A 13,535-nucleotide genomic window follows, 5' to 3' on the forward strand; every position below is an offset into this window, starting at 1 on the left:
GATGGCTACTCCTAGAAGCTCCATCAAAGGAAGCCACAGGGCAGTCATGTCTCCTTCTGCTCCAATCTACACTAAGGACTCCCTCTTTCATAGCTTTTATTGGCCACCAAAGTCCTGACCCTTTGTCAGCTTCCTTCAGTGTGCTGTCTTCCACCACAGGAGGATAAGCTCCTTGAGGAAAGGAGCTGTCTTTCTATCATATTTGTGTTCCCAGAGTTTATCATAGTGCTCAACACTTAGTAAGGGCTTCATAAATGCTTGATGACTGACTGATAATATCTCACAGTCTATGTATTGTCTAGTTAGAGAAACATCTGAGCGTATGGAGCAATCTCTGTAGTTTACCTCCCATCTTGGGAACTATCTTGAGGATCCTATTGGAAGAAATGATGAATGAGAAAGGGCTTACCACTAACCCTGAGGAAGATTATAAAGGGATTATTGTAACCATTTCCAGAGTGTGGAACTGAGGCACAGAAAGGGGAGGTGATTTGTCCAAGATCACACAGCTAGTGAATATCATGATTAGAAACCAGCTTTTCCTGACTCTAGGACCAGCAATCTTTGCACTATATGCAACATGACCATCTTTAATATTACTAGAATTGTGAAATGCTTTGGTAATAAGGATCTGCAACTTTTTTAGAAAGAAAGGCTGATTTGAAACTTAAATGTCTTGGAGAGTCTCTAAGGGAAAACAAGTTCCTAAAAGCTGTTTTTTGGTGGTTGTGGACCAACTAAGCCAAACTGATATTTCCTATGACTTAGAAACAAAACCTTATATTTTCCATAGATAAAAATTTCCAACCCAGTTGATGGAAATGAAGAAATGAAGAAGTTTCCCCTAAACTCACGTGAGAGAGTTGAATGAATGGTCTTCAGCGTAGCTGGTGAGCCCTCGTCACTAAGGAGCACACTTAATAGCACAGTTATATTTTTCTATGTTGAAATAATTATAGCGGGTGCGGTTAACACTATTTAATTAGCATGACATTTATCATACTTTGGGAAAATGAGGCTGCAATTAATTTTAGTTAGGATGGAAAGAAGTCTGCCATTAGAGGGGGCTTAACCTATTCTGACTTTCTAAATTCCTGGCTAATTGAGTTAAATGAAAAAGTATTTAAAGCAGGCTGAGGTGGGAGTAAATGCTACCCATTGTCTGGGATGAGATGATCTGATTGTAACTGAAGCCCTCTGTTTGGCTGTGAGATGATAAATATCAATTCAGCAGCTCCAGCACGACTGGCTTATTAGCTGGTAATTATGTGATATTGGAGAAACATTAAGTGACATAAAATAATAACTTCTTAAGGATGCCCTGTTAATCAGGTTTAACTCCTTGGTTTGTGTCTTTCTCTAAGCTAACAATTTCAGGGTGGAACTGAACACTCCAAAAAGAATAGAATACACCTGAGGCATGCTGATGACCCAAGCAATTGTCCAGGGCAATTCTTTAACAACCAAAGGACGGAATGATCTTCTCTTCTCTTCTGGTCTTGAGTCATCACAATTTGTCAAATACTAACTCGTTTCCTACATGATTCGTTCAGATTTATGTGTTTCAGGTTGCTTATCCAAGCAGACAGAAGTGGATGTAAAGTGCATCTATGGGCATATATGTATATGTGTACACACATCTTCTAGTTTTTTGGGCTTTTTATCATATGAACATCCCTGAATCAGAAGAAAACCACTCAGACAATGCTCCCAGAGTGTTAGAACTATTCCAAAACAGCCAGTCCAATATGCATTTCCTAAGTTCCTATTATATGCACATAGTAGGTTCTGATAATATGAGAATGAAGTTTTAGGAAAAGATGAAAAAGTCCTGTTTCTACTCTCAAAGAATATTGGGAAAGAGTAGAAAGAAGGGAATACAATATACAGAGTATCCTAAAAGGCTTAATGTATTTTTTTTATTTAGATTTTTAAGAGTATTTTATTTTTTCTTATTACATAGAAAGATAGTTTTCAACTTTTGGTTTTTTAAGATTTTGAATTCCAAATTTTTTTTCTATCCCTCCTCCTCAGTATTACAAGCAATCTGATATAGGTTATACATGAATAATCATGTAAAACATATTTCCACATTGGTCATATTATGAAAGAAGAATCAAAACAAAAGGGAAAAACCATGAGAAAGAACCAACAAAAACTAGAAATATTAATCTAGGGTCCTCATTCATACTCCATGTTCTTTCTTGAGATATGGATGACATTTTGCATTATAAGTCTTTTGGAATGGTCTTGCATCATTGTATTGCTGAGAAGAACTAAGTCTATCACAGATGATCACACAATGTTGCAGTTAGTGTATACAATGTTCTTCTGGTTCTGCTCACTTCACTCAGCATCAATTCTTGTAAGTCTTTCCAGGTTCTTCTGAAATCTGCCTTTTTATCATTTCTTATAGCACAATAGTATTCCATTGCATTCATGTACCACAGCTTGTACATCCATTCCCTAACTGATGGACAATCCCTCAATTTCCAATTCTTTGCCACCAAAAAAAGCGCTGCTATATAGGTTTTTGTGTATATCCCTTTCTTAAATAGTTTTTTTTTTTCTTTCTGATCTCTTACTAGTAGTGGTATTGCTGAATCAAATGGTACACTCAGTTTGGCTGCCGTCTGGGCCTAGTTCCAAATCGCTCTCCAGAATGATTGGATCAGTTCACAACTCTACTAATGATGAAATCCCAATTTTCCCTCATCTTTTCCAACACATCATTTTCATTTTCTGTCATATTAGACAACATGATAGGTATAAAGCAGTATCTCAAAATTGTTTTAATTTGTATTTCTATACTCAATAATGATTATTTTATTATATTATAATATTTTTCATATAATCATGTATTAGCTTTAATTTCTTCATCTGAAAACTGCCTGTTCATACCCTTTTATCATGTATCAGTTGAGGAATGATTTGCATTCTTATAAATTTGACCCAGTTGGCTATATATTTTAGAAATGAGACCTTTATCAGAAACACTGGCTGTAAAAAATTGCTTCTCAGCTTTCTGCTTTCCTTCTAATCTTGGTACACTGGTTGTGTTTGCACAAAATAAAATTTAATATAGTGAAATCAAAATTATCCATCTTACTTTTCATGAAATTTTCTATCTCTTATTTAGTCATAAATTCTCCCTTTCTCCACACACCTGACAGGTAGAATAGTTAATGTACTTTTAAACTATTATAATTCCACCCCAAAATGCACTAAAACTTTTGGGACACTGTAAATAAAAACACTGGTAAGTTTTCGTTTCTTTTTGGCCAGACTTGTCATATCATGAGTGTTGGGGTTTCCCATTGCAGAAATAACTTCTGCCAAAGCTGATCAGCACCCATTCCTAAACTTGGAGGTTTTACCTGGATAGATAGGGAGGATCAATGAACTCTTGGCCAGTCAGTATATCACAGCTAGTACACAAATACATGTCTTCCTAATTTCTGAAATTCAGCACAATGCCTTGAACATAGTAGGCACTTAATCCTTGACTTAATTTGAGTCTGTGGTTGACCCTTCTATCCTTTACAGTAGTGGCAAAATTCTTTGGAATTTCCTAACTCGGGTCTAATAACATTCAAAATTATTTCATGATGACTTAAGTAGGAAATAATTGTAGACTATCCTGAGTACATATGAGATTATCCTGTGGGTTGTTGAAAGGGATTTAGGAAAAAAGAACAATGTTCTTTACTCTCTAGTATATATGTGGATTTTCCCTTTCTACAGGTGAATAAAAAAAAAGATTATGATTTACAGATGACTGAAAGAATGCTAATAAGGTGATCATGAGCATGTGATTCATTAGCTGAGCTTTGAAAGAAGCCAGAGGTGTTCAGGGTGAAGGGAAGAGAGAAGTTCAGGAATGGGGTACAAGTAGGAAATAGATGGTCAGCCTACAGAACATTGAATAGAAATGGCTGGGATGTAGCATGTGTGAAAAGGGATTTCTTTAATAAGACCAGAAAGGTAGGAAACAGCAGACTCTGCTTTAGTGGTTCAAATCTGGGAAGGACTGAAGAAGGACTCAAGACCAATATCTACAGGAAAGGAAGAACTTTGGGGAATCAGAATGAGTCCAACCACAGCTTCTTGACACTCAGAATTTTTGCCTCAATCCTTCTGAAAATCAGTTTTCCTACTTGTCTCTCAGCACGGATCTTACCTGCTTCACAGGTACCCTGGTATCAACCCAGCATGGCTGGGGATTTATACATGCTCTTCTTGCAAATTGGACTTTACCATCACTTACCCTCACTACTATCATGTCCCTCATTTGGTTAAATTTGAATCACCACACCAGAAAGGATGTGACTCCTGACTTTTCTTCTCTGTATTCTAATGGCCACTTCCTTCAGCCTTTCTCATGTGGAGGTGCTTCTGACTCACCTGCTGAGTGTGATTGTACTTTCCCTTATGCTGAATCTTTCACCAGCTGAAGTCCTGTTCACCTCAGGCTCCTGTTTCCAATATCCCCATTGGGTCTCAGCCATTCCCTTTCCTGTGAGAGTTTTATAGTCATGATGACAAAGATAAACTATTTGTACTGAATTCAGTTAAAAATAACAAAAACTCCACTTAAACAATATATTCTCTATAATGTTTATGAAATAGGATACATACATGTCCTCATCTAATCCTTATAAAGACCCAGTGAGGAAGGCACAGTGATTATAGTTACTTCTGTTTTACACTTGAGGAATACAGGGGGTCAGAGTCAAGTGATTTGCCATCGCTGGAGGCAGGATTTGAATCTTTCTGCCTTCATCTCTCCCTGTAACTGTCTCTTGGTCTACTTGCCTCATTCCTTCTTTCTCCTTACTCTGTCTCTCTGTGTTTCTCTGTCTCTCTGCTGCCTCTGTCTCTCTTTCTCCTCTGTCTCTGTTTCTCTCTATGTCTCTCTGTGTCTTTCTCTGTCTCTCTCAGTGTGTCTTTTTCCGTCTCTGTCCTTCTGCTGTCCGTTTCTTTCTCTCTCTTTCTCTCTCTCTCTCTCTCTCTCTCTCTCTCTCTCTCTCTCATATTCAGTATTATTTCTATTACATCACACTGCCTCTCAAAAAAAAAAAATCAAAACCTTGCCCTCAATTCCATCCAACTCCTTGTCTTTGGATGGGAGTTTTTGCTTCATCCCATGGTTCTGGCACAGGCAGGGTTTTGTACAGACTTGCGGCCATCTGGAGGGAACATGAAAAAACCTGAAGTGATGAATGCTCAAAAAGGGTAAGTTTATTAACTGAGAAAATGAGATCTGAACTTATTGAGTGCTTATTTCTAACACTAGGTGTTTACATACAAAATAGGGTTTTTTAAGGTCAATCCATGAGGCATGGTATGGATTTGGACTTTTAATATTTCATATTTCCAATCAAAGCTCAGTTTTGTAGCAACCAAGCATATTGTAAATAAAGACTGGCTCCCTTCATTCTCTTGTGACACATTCTCAGGTTTTTTCCAAGACACTCAGGAGCCCCCTTCACCCCCACATCCCTGTGTTCTACCACTTCCCTCACAACACCCAGAGGGAGAGAGAACATCAGATGTGGGAAGTAGTTCACAGGGCATCTACTCCAAGTCTTATGTAATCAGAGACTTCCTTTCCAAAAATCAGTATTTAGGGTATCTGGGTGGCAAAATGAATAGAACATTGTGTCAAGTCAAGAAAACATGAATTCAAATCCAGCCTCAGATATTTGAGAACTGTGCGACCATAATCAAATCCTTTAACTTTTGATTATCTCAGTTTCTTTGAATGTAAAAAAAAGGATATTAATAGCATCAACTTCCCAGGTTATAGAGCTTATTGTAAAATGCTTATAATACCAGGTACTTAGTAGACCTATGATAAATGTTTATTTCTTTCTCTTTTAGTCTTTTCCTATCTCTCACTTAAGTGATCATACAAGTACTGTTGGAAACCTTCAAATGAGGGAGAAAGCTGTATCCTAGAAGACATCCCATCCTACATTGAAAGAGTTCTGATTGTAGAGAAGGGTTTATTTACATTTAAGCTAAAGTTATCTCTCTATAACCTACTTATTGCCTCTGTTTCTGTCCTTTGGAACCAAGGAGAAAAATATCTTGCTTTTTCCATGAGGCAATCCTTTAGATTCTTATGCTTTTTATGTCTCTGATAGTCATCTGTAGCCTACATGCACTTTCTCAAAACAAAGTTTTATGTGCATGAAATGAAATACCTTGGATTAAAAATAAATCTATCGTATCAAAATATAGTTATCAAGAATATTTTTAAAAGAAAAGGAAACAATTAACTTAAAGAATCTAATAACTCCTGCCTTAAAACAATGACTGTATTTATCTTTTCTGTGCCTTAAACATTACCAATTTTTTTGGCTGACCCTCACATGAATAGCCTCAGCTTTCCTGACTCCTAATTTAGACCTGTCCCAGAATTTATCATTTCCTTTCCTGAAATTTGTTTACAAAGGAACACCATTGAGTTCCATAGTAGGTCTCCTGTTCCATTCCTTCTTATTTCTGCTATGAATGCACCAATCCTGCCCGATAAAAACACTCTGGGTTGCTTCCAGTTATCCCATGACCTTACCTTAAACAAGACAAATACAAGAAAATATTCCCTTCCATCTTGGTTAATAGATCTCATCTTTCTGGAAGGTCCATTTGTTCCTAGCAATGGATCTCAACAAGAGGTCTCTCTTTTGATTTTCTCTTTTAAAAAAACCACCTCATTTTTGGAATACTGTGAATTGAAAGTTTGCAGGGATATCCCTTGGTACCATGCACCATTCTTGACTTAAAGAAGGAGATAATACCCCAAAGCACAACTGAGATTTTTGAGAGCTTCTGACACAATGAGTACAGTCAAAGCTTGGACAGTAGGGGGAGATGACATGATGGAAAACAATGCTCTGCCTTTGCAATATTCTAACATTGATGACTGCATTAATGAAAGTACATGTCCTTATTCTTCAACTGTTTAGTAAATTATTAAAAAATCAGCCTTCCATTTCCAAAGTGATCTAAAATGATAAAACTCGGTAGGGGGAAATTCTGCCAAAACACTTTCTTATTAAAAATCATGATGTCAAAAAAAGCCTTAATATCTTTTGAGAGAACTCAAGCAGTCCAACTGGGTCTCCAGAGTAATCTCCATAAAAGGTTTTCAATATTTTTAGATTTTTATTTGCTATTTATTTGAATCACTGTGAAAGCTCAGCATGATTTGGAGTTAGGGGGTTTGATGAGTTTGTTTAATGCCCACTGTCTGAGTGTTTCAGTCCATTAATTCTCCGGAATCTGAAGGCCGCTATGGACTATTAACTCTTTCCTTCGGTTTCTCTCTGGATCCTGGCCCACTTTCAGTGCCGCCTCCCCTTGACTCATCGCCAGCAACTTTGTACTTTATATTGCTGACTCCTCACATGACCCTACCTCTAACTTGATTTCCCTCTGGATGGTGTGAATGTTTCCTTGTCTATCAGTTCCTTCACCCCTCCAAAGATCATGCTCTCATCATCACCAACAATGCTCTTCCCCTCTGGGTTCCATCTTTGACCCCATTATTGATGGCCACAACAGCATCCAATTTTGCTTTCATTCTTTATCCTTTAAGTGTCCAGTGCTCAGTGGCAGTTAAGTAATCATGTATTCACTTTTCAGAGCACTGGGGTCATACAAGACAAGCGACTGGAATCCTTCAGAGAGCTGGTGAGCCCCAGTGGGTTTACCTTCAACAATAACAGTTATCCTCATGACCCTCAAAAATATTAGATCTGGGGCCTTATAGTTTTACAGAAGAACCACAGTGTAATGGTCTTAAATTCACAAAGCCCATGTTTGAATCATGTCTGGTAAGTCAGTTTTTTTCTATGAGTCTCAGTTTATACTTCCATAAAATGAGGTAAGTAATCCTTGTACTGCCTACTTCCCAATAGTATGTTCAGAAAGTTTTATAAACAGTAATTTATATAGAAGGATAGATTACAAAGACCATTATTAAGATAATGAAGAAGAAAAAAAAGATGATGATACTGATACTGATGATGATGATGATGATGATGATGAAAGTGAAGGTCATACTAATGGAAGTAATCATACTATGAAAAGGAAGAAGAGTTGAAGAAGATGAAGAGGAAGAAGCCACACAAAAATGAAGAGTGGATGAGATAACAGAGATAGAAATGTATGTGGAGGTGGTGAAGATGAATTTGGGATGGAGATAGAGGTGAATATAATGGTCTAATGATGGAGATTCAATGATGTTGGTGATCAGATTTATTTGATGAGATTTTTTTTCCTTCATACAAATTAAGTCATCTCACATTAATATATAATATTAGTTCTCTGCTTCCTTTACATGGATTTGTAGGCAGCATCTCTTTAGGGTACTGCTATGGTCTATTAGAAGAGGATCTGAAAGCACTGAAGCCTCTCACAAGAGACATATGGTCTTTCCTGGGACCAGTGGGCCATGGTTGGCAGAACTTCTCTGTTTTCTGTGCCCTCCCTCAGACTCACAATCAACCAAAAGATTGAGATTGGAGAGTTGTTCTCTCATCAGGTGCCCCCTCAGTGTCCTCTGACTATGGTTTTTGGATGCTCTTATTATTCAGCTTCCACAAAGACAAGAAATGGGTGCCAGTACGCTGCTACAGTCGAGTCTTAGATACACTTGGAAACATGGCTTTTTATTCTTCTTCCACTACTACCATCTGTCCATTCATAGACAAAACACTGAACCTCTTTTTGCTGCAGTTTTCTCTTCTGCAAATTAATATCAGGGATAACAACACTCATCTAATGGCTTTCATAGGAAGAGTTTCAGGTTTAACTTTAATATTGAATAGAAAAGGTCTTGGAAAATAGCATTACAACGGAGGAATGGATACTGTTTGCAAGGTTTTGTCAACTAGAACTGACCCGGTTATCCAATCCAGCCAGGCTTCCTGGAGGAGGCGAGATTTGCTTCTGGAAGGTGAATAGGGAATGAATATAGATTAACACTGCCCTTCAACTGGAGTGAGGATGGGGGAAGTGAGGGTATAGATTACTGGGTTATAACTTTGATTCCATTCAAATGTTCCTTGAATCATGTATTCAAAACATTCCCTGAGCTTCTGCTATGTGCAAAACTGTGTGACAGGCACTGGAAGAAATTAAACAGTCTCCTTTTTTTTTTAATTAATCACCTACTATGTATCAGGTGCTTGACTCTGTACCAGCAATACAAAGATAAGAATGAAATAATGTCTGGGACTTTACATTCTATTGAATGTGATAGAATTGGGGAACTTAGATTCTATTAGATGGTCAGAAGGCATGTTCTCCCAGCCCATTTAGAGAGAATATATATACACACAAGTATACACATACAACACACACATATATACATGTATGTGTGTACATGCACACACTATTTCCACTAACATACATATATACATGCACATGCAAAAACACATAGATATCATATATACATACACATGGAGAAAATTTATTTGTTGCATGGACAGTTAAGTGGTTCAGCAGTAGAACATTGAGTCTGGAAGCCAGAAAGACCTGAGTTCAAATTTATTCTCAGACACTTAGACTCCTCATCTGGAAAATGAGCTGGAGGAGGAAATAGCCATTCCTGTATCATTGCCAAGAAAACCACAAAAGGTATATCACAAAGAGTAAAATATAACTGAAGCACACACAAACACACATGAACAACATATTTATTCACATATGCAATAATGCATTAATATGATTATGACCAAATGATGGACACAATTGAGGACCAAGAAAATATCAGAGCTTCTTGAAACTGGGAAGGTCTTGAGTGGGAAAAAGCTTCCTAAAGGATCTAGGATTGGAGTTGCTTCTTAAGGGCTGAAAAATGTGTGGGGATACAAAAGAAAAAGGGTCAGGTCACTTCAGGTCATAGAAAGATTGACCAAAGGTATGAAAGAGCCTGTCATTTATAAGAAGCATTAAGGAATCTGGAAACATGGTGGGGAATAGGTGTTTTAGGGGGAGGAGAGATCATCTGAAGCCCAAACCAGAGAGAAATTATGGATGCCCCACTTCCCCTGACACCACAAAGAACATGGTGACCAGGAGATATGAGTTTTGCTTTCCCCAGCCTGGCTCCCTCCTGATTCCTCTCTCTTCCCTTCTACTTGCACAGACCAAGTCCCAGGTCAATGGGATGATTCACTATTCCAAGAACAGCTCCCTCCTGCCCCAAGCTTCATCTACTTCCTGTGATTGCCTTCCAGTTACTAATGGGAGACTTTTTCAGATTTAGATTGAAATGAACTTTCTTTGAGATCCCTTCCAATTTGGAAAACCTTCCTTTTTAGAAATAAAAAAAAAATTCTTCTAACCCTCTTATCCTGCATTAACTACCAAGGACTCAATTAACAAGCATTACTTACTAGGTGTCTATTACATACCAAACACAGTGATGGGCAACAGGAATAGATAAAGAAAGGAGAAAGAGCTTCTCACTCAGGGAATTCCCATTCTCCTAGACAATTCAGCGTTTCACTGATAAAGAAGGACCATTGCCAAAATAATCTAGGAGGAATTATCATTAGCTTAGCCCTCTATTGAAATATAAACTTCCTGAGAATAGAGATCAGGTCTTATCCATTTGTGAATGAATTAGCCCCAGGCCTAAAATGTAGGATGCAGAGGGGTCAAAGCCTTCCAAGAAGCATGGAATTGTGTCAACTCTTGTATCCCCTTATTTCTGCTCAGTTAAACTCTCCATCCTTTTCTCTGGGTTCTGACAGCAGTCACCCACCATTTCTTCACTCTCCACCATCCCTTCCTGGCCATGTTGTTCTTGTGAAGAACTCCACTGGTTTCTTCATCTGCCGAGAAGGGCCATGTGCCTGTCAGATCAATGATGCAGACTGGCTTTAATCAGGGTCAGTGCTGTGCACAGAAGGCTAATTGTATTTGTACACTGAAATAAGCCTTTAAACAACTTGTCAATACTACAAAGGGATCCAATGGGAAGCCTTGCCTTTCAGTCGGAGAGCCAGCCCATGGCCCCAGCCTGGCCCTGGCCAATCTCACTCTACTGTTCGAGCCGAGGATCAAATTAGACGATGTTGGACTCTTCCGAGGTGTCAAAGTGCCCAGATGGCCAGGTGTGCTTGCTGAGATTGTTTTATGCTCAACTGAAGCACTTTTCTAGGCAGACTTCATGAAAGGGGGTTTTCTTACAGTGTGAAATGTTTTCCTTGTCCCATATGTTTACACCTAGAAATAAGCAGTTCAGGCTGTGTAGAGAACAGGGAGGAATACTCTTGTCCTAAGATATAGGAGGTCACCTTGGGATGCATCTTGACCATTTGTAGTTCTGACTTATACTCCCCAAGTCACCCACATGATTTAAGTCTAGGGCTACCTGGCAGTCAGTGGCATCAGCAGGCAGAGAACAAGTATTTATCAAGTGCTTGCTATGTGCCAGACACCATGCTAAGAAACACAAAGAAAGACAATTCTTGCCCTCAAGCAATTTACATTCTAATGGGGGAAAGAATACCTAAAAGAGAGATGAAAATATATGTCCATGTACCGAGGGCAGGGCCCACAGAGTATACCCAGGAGCATACTTAAGGCTGGTTGTTCTTGGGGTCTTTCCTCAAATGAAGGCACAAGGAGGAGCTCCCCCCTGATAGAAGGGTCTGTATGGGCAACAGCATGTTCCAGACTGAAAAGGACCTGAGGGAAATTCTTCCACGTGAAAGTCATAAATGCAAAGTCCAGAAATTCAGAACAAAAGTTGTGAGAGGAAGAAGAGATGATGTACCTGAGACCTTTCCTCAAATGAAGGCTCAATGAGGCAATCACTAATAAGAGAAAAATACTGTAAGAGAGGGGCCATGCTTTAAGATGAGAGTGAGGCAGTAGAAGACATGGGGCTGGTTTTGGACCCAGAGGACCAGCTTCGAATCTTCTCTCCAATGTTCACTGATCTGAATGATCTTGGAAAAGTCATCCAACCCATATAGACCTTAGTTTCTTCCTCTATAAAATGCTAGGGATGGTCTAGTGGACTCTACAGTGTCCTTTCAAGCTATAGAACCTCAATCCAAGGTTCATTTAAGAAGAGCAAACATTTATTAAGTTTCAATCACATCCAATGGCAATGGTATATGAGCCCTGTGCTAATCAAGGGAGAGGATGGAGGTAGGAGCATCAGAGGCCTCTTGACCAGACTGCACATTAATGAGAAGACTTTCCTTTGACAATCTTCCTGAGCCTCTGTTTGATAAACTGCAAGAGGGAGTCCCCAAGGGGTAGAAGGATCACGTATCCCAAAGCAGCCCATTCTATTTGTAAACTGTTCCAACTGTTGTTTTTTCCTAATGTGAAGCCTAAATCATTCTCTTTGTCCCATATCCCTATCCCGCTTCCCAATTCATTGATCATCATTCTGGAATCATGAGTCAAGCAGAGAGATTTTATTATGTTTGCCATATAAATGAAATTATTCTGGAGGATCTGGAGTCAAATCCAAACACTGCCACTTTCTATAAGGGTGACCTTTCCTATCTCCTTCAATAAATAAACCATGAGCTCTGGTTTCTAATCCTCTCATTACACACTTCTCCTATTGTTTCATGCAATGGTACTTCCACGCCTTCCTAAAACGGGAAGTCCAAAATGAAATGCAGTTCTCTATACCTTACAAGACTCTCATTACAGGCTTTCATCTCTCCAGTCCCTAGTTTGTTTTCTTACAGACTCTCCAACAGCTGGGTGCATGTCAATCATTCAGGTAATAAGCATTTATTATACACTTATTATATGCCAGGTAATATGCTAAGTTCTGGGGATCAAAAGGAAGACATCAACTCTGTGTGTGTGATATGTAAAGGATTTCTTGTGTTCTAGCCTCTCGTTAACCTTCAGCATATGGGAGGCAAAGCATAAGGGGATAGGAAAGTCCATCCCCTATTTTAGAGCCCCTTCTAGGCACATGTTATACTGTGTAAGGGAGGGCTTGGGACTCCCTACTTGCTCAGTAGCAGATGGCCCCCGAATACCTCCTCAGCCATTGCTTATTAAAGAGCATCATTAATGATGCTCCCAGACTCACCTCAGCCCTGAGCAGGTCCCAAGCACACATCCTCCTGTCTTGCTGATTACAGAGGCGTTGAGTTAAAAAACCTCCCTCTGAAATTCCTCAGAAGCCATTCCAAGCTCTTTTAACCCACAAAGAAGCCACGGGAACTATTGTTAACCCCAGGTTTGGGTTTTGTTCCCCAGAAAATCCCAAACATTTTAAGGGCATCTGTTCAAACTTTTCTCCTAGGAAGTGTAGGGGGACTAATTTTTCCTTTTAAAAAATATGAGGAGGAAACTGTCAGGAAGGGAAGCAGAACTATATTCTAGAGGGAAATCTGAATGTGAGTGGGGGACTTTCAGACTTGGGATTAAGACTCAACTCTGGCCCAACTCTATGGATCCCTTTTACCTTTTTAGGACTCAGTTTCCTCCTCTGTAAAATGTGTGGGTTGGATTTGTTGATACATAAGGTC

At 39.0% G+C, this 13,535-nt stretch overlaps 1 long non-coding RNA gene across 6 annotated transcripts in view; it reads right to left on the minus strand.

The window, feature by feature from the left end:
- Window positions 1–13,535, minus strand: part of LOC116419272 — a 211,556-nt gene that overhangs the window by 20,920 nt on the left and 177,101 nt on the right. For 5 of the 6 annotated variants that reach the window (XR_004229533.1, XR_004229532.1, XR_004229531.1 and 2 more), the window contains exon 5: window positions 4,405–4,516. The exons of the other annotated variant lie outside the window; for it this stretch is intronic. This is a non-coding gene — a long non-coding RNA (uncharacterized LOC116419272). The remainder of the gene's footprint in view (window positions 1–4,404; window positions 4,517–13,535) is intronic. 6 annotated transcript variants of the gene reach the window in all.

The sequence above is a fragment of the Sarcophilus harrisii genome, chromosome 5, assembly GCF_902635505.1.
Source record: "Sarcophilus harrisii chromosome 5, mSarHar1.11, whole genome shotgun sequence".
NCBI classification, from domain to species: domain Eukaryota; kingdom Metazoa; phylum Chordata; class Mammalia; order Dasyuromorphia; family Dasyuridae; genus Sarcophilus; species Sarcophilus harrisii.